The 20,624-nt window shown below is 36.7% G+C and overlaps 1 protein-coding gene across 1 annotated transcript in view; it reads right to left on the reverse strand.

Moving 5' to 3' along the window:
* Positions 1-20,624, reverse strand: part of HECW2 (HECT, C2 and WW domain containing E3 ubiquitin protein ligase 2) — a 404,230-nt gene that overhangs the window by 375,796 nt on the left and 7,810 nt on the right. The window lies entirely within an intron of this gene.

Genomic DNA, 20,624 nt, shown 5'->3' on the forward strand with positions numbered 1-20,624 from the left:
AATGACAGAAAGGGAATTTAGAATACACATGTTGAAAACAATGAAAGAAATGATGGAAACAATGAAGGAAACTGCTAATAAAGTGGAAAATAACCAAAAGGAAATCCAAAAACAGAATCAAATCAGAGATGAACGATATGAAGAATATAAAAAGGATATAGCAGAGCTGAAGGAAATGAAACAGTCAATCAGGGAACTTAAAGATGCAATGGAAAGTATCAGCAACAGGTTAGACCATGCAGAAGAAAGAATTTCAGAGGTAGAAGACAAAGTTTTTGAGATAACTCAGATAGTAAAAGAGGCAGAAAAGAAGAGAGAGAAAGCAGAACGTTCACTGTCAGAATTACGGGATCTTATGAAGCGTTCCAACATACGAGTTATAGGAATTCCAGAATGGGAAGAAGAATGCCCCAGAGGAATGGAAGCCATACTAGAGAATATTATAAAAGAAAATTTCCCAAATATCACCAAAGATTCTGACACACTGCTTTCAGAGGGCTATCGGACCCCAGGTCACCTCAACTCTAACCGAGCTTCTCCAAGACACATTGTGATGAACCTGTCCAAAGTCAAGACAAAAGAAAAGATTCTGCAAGCTGCCAGGAGTAAGCGCCAGTTGACCTACAGGGGCAAATCCATCAGATTGACCGCAGACTTCTCTAATGAAACTTTTCAAGCAAGAAGACAATGGTCATCTACCTTTAATCTACTTAAACAGAACAATTTCCAGCCCAGAATTCTGTACCCTGCTAAGCTAAGCTTCAAAATTGACGGAGAAATCAAATCATTTATGGATATACAAACATTGACGAAATTCGCCACAACAAGACCAGCTCTACAGGAAATACTTCAACCTGTTCTGCACACTGACCACCACAATCGATCAGCAGCAAAGTAAGAACTCAGAAATTAAAGGACAGAACCAAACCTCCACACTGATGCAAAAGATAAAACTAAGCAATGGACTCTCACAAAGTAAGACGAATAGAATACTACCACACTTATCAATTATCTCAATAAATGTTAATGGCTTGAATTCCCCACTGAAGAGACATAGATTGGTTGACTGGATTAAAAAACACAAGCCATCCATTTGCTGTCTGCAAGAAACACACCTGGCTTCAAAAGACAAAGCTCCAAGTCAAGGGTTGGAAGACAATTTTTCAGGCAAATGAAATTCAGAAGAAAAGAGGAGTTGCAATCTTATTTTCAGATACATGTGGTTTTAAAGCAACTAAAGTCAAAAAAGACAAAGATGGTCACTTTATATTGGTCAAGGGAAAAATACAACAAGAAGACATTTCAATTCTAAATATCTATGCACCCAATTTAAATGCTCCCAGATTCTTGAAACAGACCTTACTCAGTTTGAGCAATATGATATCTGATAATACCATAATAACAGGGGACCTTAACACTCCTCTTACAGAGCTGGACAGATCCTCTAAACAAATTAAACAACGATATAAGAGATTTAAATGAGACCCTAGAACAACTGTGCTTGATAGACGCATATAGAACACTCCATCCCAAAGATAAAGAATATACATTCTTCTCATCACCCCATGGAACATTCTCCAAAATTGATCATATCCTGGGACACAAAACAAATATCAACAGAATCAAAAGAATTGAAATTTTACCTTGTATCTTCTCAGACCATAAGGCACTAAAGGTGGAACTCAACTCTAACAAAACTGCTCGACCCCACCCAAAGGCATGGAAACTAAACAATCTTCTGTTGAACAACAGATGGATGCAGGAAGAAATAAAACAGGAAATCATTAACTTCCTTGAGCATAACAACAATGAAGACACAAGCTACCAAAACCTGTGGGATACTGCAAAAGCAGTTTTGAGAGGAAAATTCATCGCTTTAGATGCCTACATTCGAAAAACAGAAAGAGAGCACATCAACAATCTCACAAGAGATCTTATGGAATTGGAAAAAGAAGAACAATCTAAGCCTAAACTCAGTAGAAGAAAAGAAATCTCCAAAATCAAATCACAGATCAATGAAATTGAAAACAAAAGAATCATTCAGAAAATTAATGAAACAAGGAGTTGGTTTTTTGAAAAAATAAATAAAATAGATAAACCATTGTCCAGACTAACGAGGAAGAAAAGTAAAATCTCTAGTAACCTCAATCAGAAATGATAAAGGGGAAATAACAACTGATCCCACAGAGATACAAGAGATCATCTCTGAATACTACCAGAAACTCTATGCCCAGAAATTTGACAATGTGAAAGAAATGGATCAATATTTGGAATCACACCCTCTCCCTAGACTCAGCCAGGAAGAAATAGACCTCCTGAACAGACCAATTTCAAGCACTGACATCAAAGAAACAATAAAAAAGCTTCCAACCAAAAAATGCCCTGGTCCAGAGGCTTCACTCCAGAATTCTATCAAACCTTCAAGGAAGAGCTTATTCCTGTACTGCAGAAATTATTCCAAAAAATTGAGGAAGAAGGAATCTTCCCCAACACATTCTATGAAGCAAACATCACCCTGATACCAAAACCAGGAAAAGACCCAAACAAAAAGGAGAATTTCAGACCAATCTCACTCATGAACATAGATGCAAAAATTCTCAACAAAATCCTAGTCCATAGATTACAGCTTATCATCAAAAAAGTCATTCATCATGATCAAGTAGGCTTCATCCCAGGGATGCAAGGCTGGTTTAACATACGCAAGTCCATAAACGTTATCCACCATATTAACAGAGGCAAAAATAAAGATCACATGATCCTCTCAATAGATGCAGAAAAAGCATTTGATAAAATCCAGCATCCTTTTCTAATTAGAACACTGAAGAGTATAGGCATAGGTGGCACGTTTCTAAAATTGATTGAAGCTATCTATGACAAACCCACAGCCAATATTTTACTGAATGGAGTAACACTGAAAGCTTTTCCTCTTAGAACTGGAAACAGACAAGGTTGTCCTCTGTCACCTTTACTATTCAACATAGTGCTGGAAGTTCTAGCCAATACAATTAGGCAAGACAAGGAAATAAAGGGAATGCAAATGGGAGCAGAGGAGGTCAAACTCTCCCTCTTTGCTGACGACATGATCTTATACTTAGAGAACCCCAAAGACTCAACCACAAGACTCCTAGAAGTCATCAAAAAATACAGTAATGTTTCAGGATATAAAATCAATGTCCACAAGTCAGTAGCCTTTGTGTACACCAATAACAGTCAAGATGAGAAGCTAATTAAGGACATAACTCCCTTCACCATAGTCTCAAAGAAAATGAAATACCTAGGAATATACCTAATGAAGGAGGTGAAGGACCTCTATAAAGAAAACTATGAAATCCTCAGAAAGGAAATAGCAGAGGATATTAACAAATGGAAGAACATACCATGCTCGTGGATGGTAAGAATCAACATTGTTAAAATGTCTATACTTCCCAAAGCAATCTACCTATTCAATGCCATTCCTATCAAAATACCAACATCGTACTTTCAAGATTTGGAAAAAATGATTCTGCGTTTTGTATGGAACCGGAAAAAAACCCGTATAGCTAAGGCAGTTCTCTGTAACAAAAATAAAGCTGGGGGCATCAGCATACCAGATTTTAGTCTGTACTACAAAGCCATAGTGCTCAAGACAGCATGGTACTGGCACAAAAACAGAGACATAGACACTTGGAATCAAATTAAAAACCAAGAAATGAAACTAACATTTTACAACCACCTAATCTTCGATAAACCAAACAAGAACATACCTTGGGGGAAAGACTCCCTATTCAATAAATGGTGTTGGGAGAACTGGATGTCTACATGTAAAAGACTGAAACTGGACCCACACCTTTCCCCACTCACAAAAATTGATTCAAGATGGATAAAGGACTTAAACTTAAGGCATGAAACAATAAAAATCCTCCAAAAAAGCATAGGAAAAACACTGGAAGATATTGGCCTGGGGAAAGACTTCATGAAGAAGACTGCCATGGCAATTGCAACAACAACAAAAATAAACAAATGGGACTTCATTCAACTGAAAAGCTTCTGTACAGCTAAGGAGACAATAACCAAAGCAAAGAGACAACCTACACACTGGGAAAGGATATTTGCATATTTTCAATCAGACAAAAGCTTGATAACTAGGATCTATAGAGAACTCAAATTAATCCACATGAAAAAAGCCAACAATCCCTTATATCAATGGGCAAGAGACATGAATAGAACCTTCTCTAAAGACGACAGACGAATGGCTAACAAACACATCAAAAAATGTTCATCATCTCTATATATTAGAGAAATGCAAATCAAAACAACCCTGAGATATCATCTAACCCCAGTGAGAATGGCCCACATCACAAAATCTCAAAACTGCAGATGCTGGCGTGGATGTGGAGAGAAGGGAACACTCTTACACTGCTGGTGGGACTGCAAACTAGTACAACCTTTCTGGAAGGAAGTATGGAGAAACCTCAAAGCACTCAACCTAGACCTCCCATTCGATCCCGCAATCCCATTACTGGGCATCTACTCAGAAGGAAAGAAATCCTTTTATCATAAGGACACTTGTACTAGACTGTTTATTGCAGCTCAATTTACAATCGCCAAAAATGTGGAAACAGCCTAAATGCCCACCAACCCAGGAATGGATTAACAAGCTGTGGTATATGTATACCATGGAATACTATTCAGCCATTAAAAAAAATGGAGACTTTACATCCTTCGTATTAACCTGGATGGACGTGGAAGACATTATTCTTACTAAAGCATCACAAGAATGGAGAAGCATGAATCCTATGTATTCAATTTTGATATGAGGACAATTAATGACAATTATGGTTATGGGGGGGGAACAGAAGGAGGGAAGGAGGGAGGTGGGTGGGGCCTTGGTGTGTGTCACACTTTATGGGGGCAAGACATGATTGCAAGAGGGACTTTACCTAACAATTGCAATCATTGTAACCTGGCTTATTGTACCCTCAGTGAATCCCCAACAATAAAAAAAAAAAAAAAAAGAAAGAAAAGAAAGAAGGAATCCTTTCTTACTCATTCTACAAAGCAAGTATCCTTGCTTTTGTTATCACCTTGATACAAAAGCCAGGAAAGGACACAGCAAAAAATGAAAACTACAGACCAATATCCCTTACATACATACATGCAAAATTTTTCAACAAAATACCAGCAAATGAAATTCAACAGCAGATCAAAAAGACAATTCACCATGATCATGTGAGTTTTATTGCTGGGATACAAGGATAATTCCACATACACAAATCAATAAACATGATTCACCATATAAACAGAAGCAAAAACAAAGACCATATGATCATCTTAATATATGCAGAAAAGGCATTTGACAAAATTTGACCCCCTTTCATGATAAAAAAAAAAAACCTCAACAAACTAGGCATACATGCAACACATCTAAAAAATATAAAAGGCATAAATGACAAACCCACAGCCAACATCATAACAAAGGAGGAAAAGTTAAAAGCATTCCTCCTGAGAACTGAAGGAAGACAAGTGTGGCCACTGTCACCACTTCTATTCAACATGATACTGGAAGTCCTGGCCAAAGCCATTAGGCAAAAGAAGAAAATAAAGAGCATCCAAATCAGGAAAGGGGAGGCTAAATGATCCCCATTTGCCAATGGCATGATCTAATAATCAGAAAATCATAAAGACTCCACCAAAAGGCTCCTACAATTGATAAATAAATTCAGTAAAGTCTCAGGTTATAAAATTAATGTACACAAATCAGTAGCCTTTCTACATACCAGTAACAGTCAAGCTGGGAGTCAAATCAAAGACTCGCTACCATTCACAATAGCTACAAAGAAAATAAAATACCCAGGAATCTACTTAACCAAGGAGGCAAAAGATCTCTCTACAAGCAGATGTACAAAACACTGATGAAAGAAACTATAGATGACACAAGTGCAAAAACATTCCATGCTCAAGATTAGTAGAATCAACTTGGTAAAATGCCTATTCTGTCCCAAGTAATTTACAAATTCAAGACAAGCCCCATTAAAATACCAACATATTTCTAGAAAAACATATTTCTAGAAAAAATACTCCCAAGCTTCATTTGGAACCAAAAAAGAGCCCAAATAGCCAAAGCAATCTTAAGGGAAAAGAACAAATCTGGAGGTGTCACATTATTTGACTTAAAATTATATGACAAGGCTACAGTAACCAAAACAGCATGTTACTGGTAAAAAAAAAAAAAAAAAAAAACAGATACAAAAAAACAAATGGAACAGAACAGAGAACCCAGAAATAAAACCATCTACCTACAACCAACTGATCTTTGACAAAGTGGACAACAACATACACTGGGAAAAGGAAGCTCTATTCAATAAATAGCTAGGAAAAAGTGAACAGCCATGAGTAGAACAATGAAACAAAACTCCTATCTCTCAACATAAACAAAATTAATTCAAAATGGATAAAAGGCTTAAATGTAAGGCTTGAAACTATAAAAATACTAGAAGAAAAAAATAGAAAAACTCTTTTAGACATTGGCCTAGGCAAAGAATTTATGTAGAGACAGTAAAGGCAAACTCAGCAGTAAAAAAAAAAAAGAACAAACTGAATTTAACTAAATTATAAGGCTTCTGCACAGCAAAAGAAATAATCAACCAAGTAAACAGACAACCTACAGAATAGGAGAAAATATTTGCAAACTATATATCCAAAAAAGGGCTAATACCCAGAATCTACAAAGAACTCAAACAAATGATGAAGAAAAAAACAAACTGCCCCATTAAAAAGTGGGCAAAAGACATGAACAGAAACTTGTCAAAAGAAGATAGACAAATAGCCAACAAAAACATGAAAAGATGTTCAACTTTACTAATCATCAGCAAAATGCAAATTAAAAACACAATGAAATACCACCTCACCCCTGTCAGAATAGCCATTATTAAAACATCAAAAAACAATAGACGCTGGCATGTATGCAGACAGAAAGGAACAATTCTACACTGTTGGTGAGACTGCATATTAGTCTCTAAGGAAAACAATGGAGAGTCCTTGAAGAAATAAACTTACACTTACTAGTCAACCCAGCAATCCCACTACCATGTATGTACCCAAAGGAAAAGAAGTCATTTATATCACAAAGACACCTGCACTCAAATGTTTATCGCAACACAATTCACAAGGGCAAAGCTGTCGAACCAAACCTAAGTGCCTAGCAATTCGTGAATGGATAAAGAAAATGTGGTATATACACGTATATATCATGCAGTACTACTCAGCCATAAAAATGAATGAAATAATGTCTTTTACAGCAACCTGATTGGAACTGGAGACTATTATCCCAAGTGAAGTTATCTCAAAAATGGAAAAATAAATGCCACATGTACTCACTAAAAATTGGAAACTAAAACATGGGTACACATGGACACCAAGAGACGTAAAGAACAATGGATACCAAGGGGGGTGGGGGTTGGGAAGGAGATGAGTGATAAAATTACAGGGTACAATGGACTGTGTTAGGGAGATGGGTACACTAAAGGCTCCAAGTTAAGTATTATATATAGTATCCATGTAACAAAATCATTCATACCCTCTTAATATTTTGAAATTTTAAAAAATCTATGAATTCATATTAAAGGGGGATGGAGAGATATAAGGAGGTCTTGCAGAATGCTATCTTTTAGATGAAAAAGGGATGACAAAATTTGAAAATAATCCCTTTGCAATTTCCATTGTAATTAATTCAGGCAAGAATCACCTACGAGTGCCAGAAGTACCCGGAAAACAATTATTGGAGAACAGGATAGTCACATGATCTCAAGCATCATCCCACAGAATACCTACTAATCACGGAAAAACAAATGAATATGGGAAAGCTACAGTGGTTACCACTTACTTAACCAAGTGGTCCCATTCCACAGCCACCAACATCAGATCATGTCCTGCTGATGGGAGGCAGTAAGTGGTGTCGTCTCAATTGTCTGCTTGCCAAAAATACTTAACTTGAATCTAAAAATTTGTAAGCAAGCAGTCAAAACTAGAATATACAACATTCTATAACTAATCTAAATTCTTCAAATTAGTCACCATAGAAGAAAACAAAATAAAAGGCAGGGGATTTTTTCTAGATTAAAAAGAGATTAAGAGACAAGACAATGAAACACAACACTTGACATTTTATCACATCTTGAACGAAAAGAAAAAGTGGGATAATTTCAACATAAAATGTACATGAGATGCTATTATCAAATTATGGTTAACTGGTTTAAGGTTTAACCACAATAACAATAATACTGGGAACTGTTGGAGAATATCTTTACTCTTAGGAAATATGGAAGTATTTAGGGATGATATATAATTGTATCTACAACTTATTTTTAAAAGGTTAAGAAAAACAAAATGTGACAGAATACTATTGATGGATGGATCCATTATCCAAGTTAAATGAGTTATGAGTGTTTTTTTTCTTTTAATTCCAACTTTTTGGAGTTATAAATTTTTCAAAATTAAAAGTTGGTGGAAAGAGTAAAAGAGTTTTTAATTTCAATATTCATTAATTTTTTGTATTTTCCCCTCTTAACCATATTTTTTCCACAAAAGCTTATTATGTTCCTCAACATCATGCCTCCTATCGTAGAACTTTCTGGTATTACCTTATCCTTGGAGTTTGGTAGCAATTACAGCCATCTCTAATCTATACATTAAAAATTCCAAATTTATATATTGAAAATTAAAATACCAAATAAAAATTTGATCAGCAGGATAGTCTAGTAGACAATACATTCAAAGTTGAATGGTAATTTATGTTTCTGTGCTTTGATTTTCTTTTCCTGAAGCAAGCACTTCAACTATTTCTTCACAAAGACAGTTCAAGAGAGCCTAGCTAGTAAGGAATTAATTAAGCAGAGAAACCTTCATTATTCAACGCTGTCCTTAGCCTAGTGCTCCCCACAGAGCTTACAATGAAGTCCAATTTAACTGATCGCAAGACTAGTATCTGAATGACCCCATCCCTCTCTCACTACATTTAAAAATCATCTTAAGCTCCCCCACAAAATAAACCAGAAGCTATTCTAGAGCTCAAGGGAAACAAATATCAAAATCTGCAGGTTAAATCAGTGAGAACTCAATCTAATTTGGGGGAATTTAATCTAAAATTGATGATGACAAAGCAGATGGCACACATATTCGCTTTCAGCATTTTGCTCAAAATACAAAAAACCAAGGAAGAATTCTTATGCAATAAATGAACATGCTTTAGAGATGCTAAATTTAAAAACAAAAACTTTTTAAACTTATATTCTTCACTGTTTTTTTCTATGTCCTTATACTTAAAAAAAAAAAAGCAGGGAATTAATGAACAAATAGATTTAAAAGTCAGCTTCCTTGTCTTTAAAACACATTTCCAATGAGTATAGACTCTGTTTTAACCATATTAAAGTACAATTTCACAAAACCAATGGAAATCCCTGCATAATTTCCATATCACTTTTCATCTACACTTCCTGAAAAAACACAGGGTTCTGCCAAGAACTGCTGACAAAACTATGATGAAGGCCTGGTGCAGTGGCTCACGCCTATAATCCTAGCACTCTGGGAGGCCGAGGTGGGTGAATTGCCTGAGCTCAGGTTCGAGACCAGTCTGAGCAAGACTGAGACCTCATCTCTAAAAATAGCCAGGTGTTGTGGTGGGCGCCTGTGGTCCCAGCTACTTGGGAGGCCGAGGCAGAGAATGAGTTTGAGGTTGAACCCATGAGTTTGAGGTTGCTATGAGGTATGATGCCACAGCAATCTACTGAGGGTGACAAAATGAGACTCTGTCTCAAAAAACAAAACAAAACAAAAAAACTGTAATGAACTTTAACAGTGAACAGGCTGAAATCAACAAGTAAAGGAGTAAAACCCAAAATGAAGTTATCCTTATTTATTCCAAAATAATAATGTCTATGAAAGACTAAAGAATAATTTGTTATGGATTTAAATGTTTCACTATAGCTGCCAATGGCAAGTAATGCACAAACAGCCATAATGCTAAAATTACTTCACCTACCTTCAAACGTAGGTAGTTTAAAATATTAGTAAATTCTCTCTCCTTTGTGTATGTTTGAGCTTTTGTTTTTCCTTTAGGCTAGTGAGAAGTTTTATAGTTTATTCCCCTCAGCCAGATAACAGGAAACAACTTTTTAAATTCCATAGCGTTTTAGAATTCTCACTTCTGCAGCAGATCCATATGCTAAGAATATCTTGCCAAATAAATGAATTGCTTCTAGCGATGACCCATTTTTAAAAGAAAAAAATAATCTAAAATTTTTGCAAGTGAAATTAAATTACTCTAATGGACTACTTACCTCAAAACCTACTTATGTTTTATCTACATTAAAACCATTCTAAGAAATAATGCAAAAGGTTGATCCATTAATAATACATTATTTTTTAAATAAGTTAAAACAAAACAAAAAAATCAGATGTTATGGTTCTACTATACCTATGGTCTCCATGTATTTAAATCAGTGGCCTTTACTGCTTTAAATAGTACAGTTCTTCTGAAGGAAAATAAGTGTTGCTTACAAGTTCTTAAAGCATTAAAAAATAAAAATCAATAGTAATTTTTTCTTTTTTTTTTTTTTTTTTTGAGGTAGAGTCTCACTATATTGCCCTTGGTAGAGTGCTGTGTGGCATCATAGCTCATAGCAACCTCAAACTCTTGGGCTTAAGCGATTCTCTTGCCTCAGCCTCCCAAGTAGCTGGGACTACAGGCGCCCGCCACAACACCTAGCTATTTTTTTGTTATAGTTGTCATTGTCATTTGGAAGGCCTGGGCTGGATTCAAACCCATCAGCTCCAGTGTATGTGGCCACCCCAGCTGCTGAGCTACAGGCCCCAAGCCATCAATAGTAATTTTTATTATTAGAAAAATATGTTCATAATTAAAAGCTAACATAACTTGACCTTGAATAAAATTCTAATAGACCCTTAGCTACATTTAGAAATGGAAAATAAGAAAAAACAAATGTAGGGTGGCTCAATGGGTAGGGCGCCAGCCCCTATATACCGAGGGTGGCAGGTTCAAACCCGGCCCCGGCCAAATTGTAACAAAAAAATAGGCATTGTGGGAGGCGCCCATAGTCCCAGCTACTCGGGAGGCTGAGGCAGGAGAATCACCTAAGTCCAGGAGTTGGAAGTTGTGTGAGCTGTGTGACACCATGGCACTCTACCAAGAGTGATAGAGTGAGACTGTCTCTACAAAAAGAAAAAACAAATGTAGCAAAATATGCAAAATCTCCAATTAAAACAATTTGGTGTTTCAAGAAAATATATTTGAAATGTTGTATTTATCATGTTATTTTTAAATATGTTTAGCATTAAAGTGAAACAAAAGATTTACTGGATAACTGATGTATAAGATTTAAAAAAAAATTATTTTCTTTCAAGCTTTAAGACATAAAATATTACATTTCTCAATTTCCAGAAAAAACCAGGGGAAAAGTCATTAGAATACTCAAATACATATCTAAATTAAAAGTATCTATGTTATGAGAGTTACTTTTATATTTCCATTATATGAAACCTTAGTTCTTGAAAGCATCTCAGATAGTGCTGCCAACTTAAGAACTCAACAATACTTAGTTTTATACTCTCATCTACTACAAATGGAGTTAAGAAGCATGAGCAGAAGTAAATGGAAGAAAAAAGCCTGACAAAGCACTAAACAAAACAAAAACAAAGAAATACGGACTGTCACAGACTTTTGATGGTTTAGTTTACAATTTTTCAACTTAACAATGGATTTTAACACATTATAACCCCATCTTAAGTCTTAGAGCATCTGGACTTATGATGGTTTGGCTTACCATTTTTTTATTTCATGAAGGTGTGAAAGCAATACACAAAAACTTTGAATTTTGAACTTTGATCTTTTCCCAGGCCTGTGATAATCAACATGACATTCCCTAGCAATGCTGGGCAGTGGCAGAAAAAACAGCTCCCAGTCAGGCACTGGACTCCAAGAGGTACTCAACCAATACTTGACACCTTCCTGAAGAACACTATACCCCAGGGTCCCCTCCAGCCATTCTCGAGTCTCATTAGAAGAAAGGAAAATGGATAACTCAGTTGCTATAGCATCCTCATCATCCCGCAATTAATTACCAATGCTTCAAATCTCCCTCAAGCCCAGTATACTTTCAGCTGTATGCATTTATGGTGAGCACCCATACAACCATAAAGCACTTTTTCACTTTCACTACAATAGTCAATAAATTAACATGAGGTATTCAATATTTTATTATAGAATAGGCTTTGTATTAGATGATTTGGCCCAATTGTAATATAATGTGCTCTGAGCACATTTAAGGCAGGCTAAACTAGGCTATAATGTTCAATAGGTTAGGTGTATTAAATGCATTTTCAACATCTAATATTTTCAATTTATGATGGATTTATCAGGATATAATCCCATCATAAGTGGAGGAACATCTATAATATAGAAATAAAAACTGTCTCACATGTCAACTTCTCCTTGATAAATAAACACCAAAAATTATCCAAGAAATGCCTTCTGTCTACTTTTCCCACATGATTGTTTTATATCTTTCTGGTCTATTCAGTTCATGTGTATTTTTCCCTTAAGAAGCCTTCATTTTCTCTTATAATTTTCCTGCTATGATGGGAAAAGTTTACAAATAAGGAACTAGATACTAAAGTTGGTTCTGTCCCCAGGATGCCCCTATATCCCAGAGTACTCAGAAGCACCCTAGTTGTACCTATTATTTCAATATTAATTATCATACTCAAAGATATTCCAAGCTGGAAAAGAAATTGCAATGAACACACTAGCCATTATGAACTAGCTTAAGTTTTTTAGAATTCACTTTGTTCTTTTGCCAAATAACACCAATAATTTGTGATTGTGATGATCACAAGAGGTAACATATGTGAAAGCACCTGGAAAAGTCCTATGTAAACCCAAGTTATTATTAATAAGAACACAAAAGGTAGGCGCAGTGGTACATGTCTGTAGTCACCACTGCTCAGGAGTCTGAAGCAGGAGAATCCCTTAAATCCAGAAGTTCTAGATTGCAGTGCAACTATGATTGCATTTGTAGTCACTACGCTCCAGCGTAGGCAATATAGCAAGATCTTGTCTTTAAAAAGAAGAAAAGAGCAAGAGATGTCTAAGGGCACTTTAAGAAGGAGCTAGTGCTGTTCCCCTTTAGCTGGTTTGTATGGTTCCAAAAATCTTAATAGATAAGCAAATTCATTTAACTTTGCAGGGTCCTGTTTTTTTAACTATAAAATAAAATGGATAAAAATACACTAGATGATCCTTATAATTCTTTTTTTAACACTCAAAACGTTATTATCATAATCATTTTAGTCCATTTTCTCAGATTATCATGAACATAACATTTATGTTGTATCTAGCAAAACAGCTGTCCTCTGAATTCAGACATTTCCTGACCTCAGAGTCATAAACACAGCTTACAAATTTATTTGGTTGAATAGCACAGTATTTTATTAAACTTTTAAAATTATTTACCCACTTTTTAAAATAAGGAAATTGCACATAAAAAATTTTGATCTGATTTTTCTTGAAGAACTGGCATATATAGCATCACAGGGCAAGAATCTACAATGGCCAGCAGCAGTTGAACCTTTAGAAAGTGCATATGATGTCCAGTCTGCCAGGCTCTTCACCCAGTTTGTGTCACAAATTTGTGTTATTTGAATTTGCTCCATTGATGGACAAAGAATGTATGACCACTCACATCTACCTCAATGAGTAAACCTGTAACATATTTTTCCTGAATATATTTGCCTAATAGCCCCCAAATTTATCAAGAAAATTTAGATTATGAAATGCTGTGTTAATGGCTTATTCTAAATAACTACAAAAATTCTTATCTCCATACTCTTCTTTTTTAACCCCCTCCCCCAAAGAAAAACATAACAAAGCACAGCGATTTAAGCTTTCAACTAGGAAACAGAAGTCAGATTACATTTAATTTTATAATTTACTCATTTCCTAACCCCTGACATGGCTTCATGTCATTTAATTTTTTTAACTTTATCACCTTAAAAACAGAAGGACAAGTGAGCTAACATTTAATGTCTGGGAATAATCAAAAAACAATACTTGGTTTGTGCCTACTGATGAATGTACTGAATAGAAAATTTTGAGGAAATCATTACATTTACTAGCCCATTAAAGAAAAAACACATCACGTTGGATATTTGTGCAGATGCTCCACATAAAGCAAAAACAAACCAATCATATACCCAAAAGAATTAAAAATGGGCTCTCAAAGAGATATGTTCACAGCAGCATTCATTATTCACAATAGCTAAAAGACAGAAGCAACCCAAGTGTCCACTGAGGAATGAAAAAATAAAAAGCAAAATATATACATACAATTATTATTTAGTCTTAAAAAGGAAGGAAATTCTAGCACATATTATAACATGGATGAATCTTGAAGCCAGTCACAAAATGATAAATACTGTATGATTCCTCCTACCTTAGGTACTTTGAGTAGTCAAATTCACAAATTCAGAGACAGAACATAAGAACAGTGATTGCCAAGGACTGGAGAAGTGAGAAATGGGGAGATTTTTTAATGGCTACAGAGTTTCCATCTTGCAAGATGAATGAGTGGTCGCACAACGATGTGAATGCACTAGTGAACTGAACATTTAAAAATGGTTAAGATGGTAAATTCTGTTATGTGTCAATAGACTAAACTTTTGTGCTCCTGCTATGGTCATATGTTGAATCCCTAATCCCAATGTGATGGTGTTAAATCGGGAGAATGGAGCCCACATGGGATTGTAGCCAATGGGATTACTACCCTTACAAGAAGAGGCCAGAGAGCTAGGTAACTCCCTTTCTGCCAAGTAGGGACACAGCAAGGAAAGGTCTCTCACCAAGCACCCAACTCTGCTGGCACTCCTGATGTTGAACTTCCAAACTCCAACACTGTGAGAAGTAAGTACTTCTTGTTTCAGCAATCCAGTTTATAGTATTCTTTTCTAACAGCCAGAGCTAACTAAGATGTATGTTTTACCATAATTAATAATTTTTTAAAATATGCACATGGACTTTTTTAAAAAAGGATGTGCCTGTGGGAGGGGTGAAATACAGATCAAAAAGGTGCTAATAAAAACTTTTCAAAATCTTACAAAGAAAACAACCAGCCAAATAAAACAATGAAATACTAAGTCACACCCACTAGAATGGGTAAAAGAAAAACAATAACAAGTGTTGAGAAAGATGTGGAGGAATTGGAACCCTCGTACATTGATGGAATGTGGAATGGGGCACCTACTTTGTAAAACTGTTTAGCAGGGCCTCAAAACAAAGAACTACCATACGATTGCACTCCCAAGTACATTGCCAAGAGAAATGAAAACATACATCCACATAAAAACATTTATACAAATGTTCATAGCAGCATTATTCCTAGTAATTAAAAAGTGAGAGCATCCTGCTGTCCCTGAACTGATGAATGGATAAACAAAATGAGCAGTGAAATATCACTTGGTCGCCAAGAGGAGTTAAGCACAGACACATGCCACAACACCCATGAACCTTGAAAACATGCCAAGTGAAAGATGTCCATCCAAAAAGCTTTGTTTTATACAATGTATTTATATGAAACGTCCAGAATAGGTAAGATCTACAGAGACAGAAAGTAGACTAGTGACAAGGTTCCAGAGCAGAGACAATGGAGAGTGACTCTGTAATCAGTGCCAATTTCTTTGTGTCTCCTTTTGAAATTTTCTGCCCATTTCTTTTGTTGTTGTTACAGTTTTCTTTTCTTTTTTTAAATTTCTGATTAGTATGAGAGTACCCATTTTTTAATGATGAAATACTGACCTTTTCCCTCCTTCTATCCACCAGGCTCTCCTTTGCCCAAGTTCCCCCTGTCTAATTATAAGCTTGTTTAGAAGTTCCACAGACTAACTCTTGAAACAATCCAGACCCCCACAGGGAGAGATTACCTCAAGGCCACAGCTAATCTATAGATAAACAGCCTTCAAGAAAACACCGGCCCATGGACCAGGTGGAGCAATGTATTCTGGGACCTCCTTGCCACTCCTGCATGTCCTTCATACCAAATTCCCTTTTTAAACCCCTCTCCTCAGCCCAGGACTTCCAAATGGTTTCTTTGAGGGACAAGCCTTGGCCTTTTCCCCTACCGCTAGCTCTGGAATAAAGTCACTTTCCTTTACACTACACCTCATCCTTATTGCTAGTTTTTGCAAGCAAGAAACAGCTGAAAAAATTCTGGAATTAGAAAGTGGTAACGGTTGCATCCCTTTGTGAATGTACTAAAACCTACTTAAGTATACACCTTAAAATGGTGAATTTTATGGTATGCAAATTTTATCTCAATAAAACTGTTATTAAAAAAAAAATAGTGAGGAAAATGAACACCTACAGAAAGGCTTCCAAGACAGAAAATGAAAATGAACACCTACAGAAAGGCTTCCAAGACAGAAAATGAACTTTATTTTGTCTCATTTGTTTTTATTTTGTCAATTCAGCTCAAGAAACACTCATCAATCCAAATTGTACTACTCCAAAGATAAACAATAAATAATAAATTATCCCTTTCCTTGAGAAAGACCTTAATAAGAAGTAAAATAAACAGCAAATCTTCAGAAAGTATTTTGATTCCTTCCCCTAGTTTTCAATCTAAAAATATCATGAGAATTGAAGCCCCAGCAAACTTTCAATATTAGCAGCCACCTAAATTCAATAACCAGATGCTGTAGATAAATTAACTCAAATTCCAGCAACAGTCACACTTCTTTCTCTTCTCCCACAAGAAGGTCCCAGTTGTGCTCTGGCCTTCCAGACCTGACTGTCGTGTTGCTGTGTGTGATCCCAGCTTGGAAGAGCCAAGTACCTTCCATGTCTCCCTTTCCTTGCCCTTGCCCTTGCCCTGGCCCTTGCCCCATCCTCATGCTTACTTTCCTGCCAGCCTTTACAGGGCCTCACTTTTACTCCTTTAGACACCTAACCTTTTCTTCAAACATCCTTGAGGTTCTGCAGGTATCATATATTTTAAGTCAGGCCATCAAAACAAATGCAGCTCCCTTCTTTTATGTATTTTTTAAATTTATTTTACCTAGTAAAGATCCATAAAATTCCCCTCTGCCTGCATTTGGTGCCCTGCCCTGAAGAAGCCAGGTACTGACACCATCTCATTCATTCAGTTGATCCAAAACAGGGACTGTAAACCAAATGCAGGCAGCTCATGAATGTTCTGGGGCATAACCTATTCTAAAAACATCATAACTAGTTACCAACAAATTAGACTCAAAAGATGATTTACATACTTACATTTTTGGCTTCATTTGAGAAATCTGAAGATTTGGCTATGCTGGACCAAAATTCCCATGTGACAGGAATGAGGGGAACTGAGTAGCACTAACTCCTTTCCCCTTGGTGAAGCACACCTCTCTCTGTGATCCTCACCGCTCCACAAAGTTCTCATGAGCAACAGATCCAGCTGGTTTCATTTGTGACCTGGTGGCTCTGCAGGTGCTAGGGTTTGAGGAGTCCAAGTCCAGGGAATTAGAAGTTCTGTTTATCAAAAGGGAAGACCTCTTCTCTTCTCTCTTGTTAAAGACTGCATGGCCATGCTCCTTTACTTGTGACAGACAACCTCTCCTGGTTTCTCATTCCAACAGCATCTCATCTTCCTGTACTCACTATCACATAAAACATCTAAGTATTACCTACATACCTGAATTACCCCAGGACACCCCTGCAAAGCCATCTTCCATCCCAGCAAGCTCCTACATGAACTACCGTAATTCCAGGCCACATGGCAGAAAGCATGGAGGGTCTCATCCACAGACTGCAGAAATCTTCATGTCCAGACTTACTTCTCTTCGAAGACAAATACTCCTAAATTTCCAAGTTCTGACAAGTTAAATTAAAACACTGCTTCTCAAACTTTACTTGTGCATACAACACATGTGGGAATCTTTTAACAGTGCAGATTCTAATTCAGTAGGCCTGGCACACAGCCTGAGATTCTGTATTTCCAACAACCCCCCATGCTGATGCTGCTGGTCTGTGGACTATGAATAGCAAGGAAATAGTAGACTCACAAAGGAAAAAGGTTTCTGAGATGAGACTCACCTGAACGAATTAGACCTTCAACACTTGACTTTCCGCCACTTTAAAACTACTTGTGCCAATTTAAATCCGATTTCTATAAATAACAGCCTTTCATAATTATATGGGGGAAGAAACAGATCATTCTTTCAGCTATTAGGCATTGATTATTGAATATTCACTACATAATCAATATTGGGCACTACAAAGAGGCATCAGCCACATTTCCATATATTTAGAGTGCTTAAATTAGTACTCCATCTAAAACAAGATCTTAACTGCTATAAAACAGTGATTCTCAAAAACATGGCATATCAAAAACTGGGTGGAACACAGCACAATTCTAAACTAAACTAAAACTAAACTAAACACAATTCCCCCCAATCCCTCCCAGAAGATACTCACTCCAGCCCCTCTTACTGTCACTCACAGACACGGGAAGCTATCGTGACTTCTAGAAATACCTCATTCTTCAGAAGGATAAATTGAGGGGGGAAATTATGAAAACTGCAGTTGTTAGATCACATATAAAAGGGCATGAAGACACGGGCCTGAAAAAGTGGTGAGCATTCTAGGTGGGACGTGGGTCCTGTGGGAAAAATACTGGGGTGGAGATGAGTCAGGGGTATTTATGGGATGGAAAAAGACCACCTGCCTGGTTAAAGTAAACCAAAGTACCTCACTCACCACCACCCAGTTCTGAGTAGAAAAAGCACAGAAACTATCAACTAAGAACTTGATGACCACCTGCTAAGAATACTAAAAAGGTCTTTCTTTACAGAAAGGATGAACTTGTTTGCCTCTCAGGTCCTTTCCAATTTTTCCTCAACCACAGAACAAAATTCCAATTTTACTCTAACACATAATCCTAACCCGAATCACTTTCCTTGCCTGCTGTTGACCATGGGAGGCAAGTGAAGAGAATGTGGATTTGCGAAAGTCCTTACAAATTTAAGAGGAAGCCTAAATCACTATATCAGGTTAAGCATTCCACTGCTACTTAGCATCCCCAGTTCTTAGAGACTGTTCTCACAGGGCTCATTTCCAAGTCTGTCATCAATCACCCTGTGACTCTCCTCTGAACCCTGTCCAAATCATCCTCATCCCTCTTAAACACGAATGGGCTAGAGACAAATTATACTCCTGGTTTCCCTTGAGCACTCCATCTGAAAGAAGTCTCAGTTGCACAACATTTTCTACCAAAGCCCCCTTCTACAAAGCACTTGTCAGACTTCCAACTATGTTCATTCAATTCATTTTTTACTTGTGAAATATTTCAAGTATATATTCAGAAATTCATATAGTTAAGAAGTTCACACTACCAACACCCAGATATAACAAACATGAACATGTTCACCACATTTGCTTTGCAATTATTTACTTATTTATTTATGTATTCATATCTTTATTGCCTGTTTCCCACTAGTGTCTGTTTTATCTGGGCTGGGCCATGTCTGATTACTAACCTCTTTCATACCCATCACTTAGCATAAAGTCTGGTAACATATAATGCTGTCCATGTTTGTTCAATGAATAACGCATGAATGACTTCTGTCCTAGCATTAAATAATGGCCATCATGATAAAAGAATTATTAGACAAAAGACAATGACTTAAAGACCAAGGGAAAAAAAGGAAATGGATCTTTATGGAAAAAGAGTGAGGGTTTATATTTAAATGAGTGCTATTGCTGGATAAACACACTAGAGTGGGTGAGCTGAACAAGATTCAGAACTTCCTTACCAAGAGGCCCCTTTCCCTCTTGCTCTGAATAGCACATATATCGGCCTAGGCATAGTGATATAGGAGGTGAGCTCCTAAAGTCTCTTCTGGCTCAGAGATGCCAATTCAACAGCTTAGAGAAAAAAAGAACTGAGAGAAGGAGAAAGAGAAGAAGAAAGAGGAAAGGAGAGGAAGGAAGTCAGGTGGGGTGGAGACTATGCAGAGAGAATGCAAGACCTCTATAAGGCCACCACAGACTATTCATGTTTTGTGCTAGGTTAGGTCAAGGGCAACACAGATCATGTCCTGAAAACCTTTGAGTGTCAAGTCCGTTTGTCGGAAACAAAGCGAAGCCTAAAGCAAAAGTATAAGAAAGGTCACGTCCAATTGTCAGATTTCTCCACCACCTCCTTTTACCTGTACTCCCTGTCACCTAGTATCTTAAAGCAAAATCCTAAAAGTCTGGACTCCTCCCACTGTGGTTCTCTAATACGGAGTGTACATTTGTACCCTCCCCCCATCAAAATTAACTGGGTCTAAGTTGTATTACTTCAAGCTCTCATTCTCCCAGTAGGTCATCAAGATATAGCATGCTTATTATTTAAAGGACTGTACATTAATGACAATATTACTTCCTTAATTTATGGTCAGTACAGTCCTCCAACTTTCTTTTTTTTTTGGAATAATGAACATTTATTACATGAACAAAGACAGGACAGAGGAAGGCTTCTTGCTTGTAGCACAGTGGGGTATGGCACCAGCCACATGCATGAAGGCTGGCGGGTTCAAACCCAGGGCCAGCTAAA

Source organism: Nycticebus coucang, chromosome 7 (genome assembly GCF_027406575.1).
Source record: "Nycticebus coucang isolate mNycCou1 chromosome 7, mNycCou1.pri, whole genome shotgun sequence".
Classification (NCBI taxonomy): domain Eukaryota; kingdom Metazoa; phylum Chordata; class Mammalia; order Primates; family Lorisidae; genus Nycticebus; species Nycticebus coucang.